Genomic DNA, 741 nt, shown 5'->3' with positions numbered 1-741 from the left:
TTCTTGAATCGTGACTTTAAATTAATGCACGTGACTCACCTCTAAACACAAACCCCAGGTGGCAGCGTTTAATTAAGAATTTCTCTCCTTCACAGCTATGACGATGAATCTGCAGCAGGTGTGGGAGATACAGACACAGGGCAGAACACAACAGCCAGAACATGAACCGTGAACATCACCAAAATAGTGATTCTGGTAAGGTTACTTGGTACAGACTATGCTTTATTCAAGAAAACTCAACCCTCAATAGTCCAGAGAGAGACCTTACACGGAGCACACAACTGCTTCCTTCGGTTTTTCCAGATTGACTCTGCTCCAGGAAGGAAATAATATTGTGGCACCCAGTTCCCCAAACTCTGCCCACCCACTTTCCTCACCTTACTGTTCCCTTCCACATAGTTAAGTAAAAACTAAAGACATTTAAGATTATTTAAAGCAGTATTTAAAATTAATGTCACCTACTTTATAAAATTAATTAAAATTAATAAAGCTTAAGAACACCTCTGAGAAGTCTGCTTGTTTCTACTGATGCAGTGCTAGATGTGTCTTTTTGGAATGAGAACACTTATTATCTTAAGTCTTTTACAAATTTCCCCAATGTGGTGGAATTCTTTTTGAAGCTTTGGTTATTCTCTGTCCTGTTAATGAGAATAGTGTTTTCCCACACTGCCTGGGGAAGGGAGGAATAAACTACAGGAGGCCATGTCTTTAAAAAGATACAAGAAGAGAGAAATGAGACAG

This window comes from Hirundo rustica, chromosome 13 (assembly GCF_015227805.2).
Source record: "Hirundo rustica isolate bHirRus1 chromosome 13, bHirRus1.pri.v3, whole genome shotgun sequence".
NCBI classification, from domain to species: Eukaryota; Metazoa; Chordata; class Aves; order Passeriformes; family Hirundinidae; genus Hirundo; species Hirundo rustica.
Note: the sequence above shows the minus strand (reverse complement) of the source record.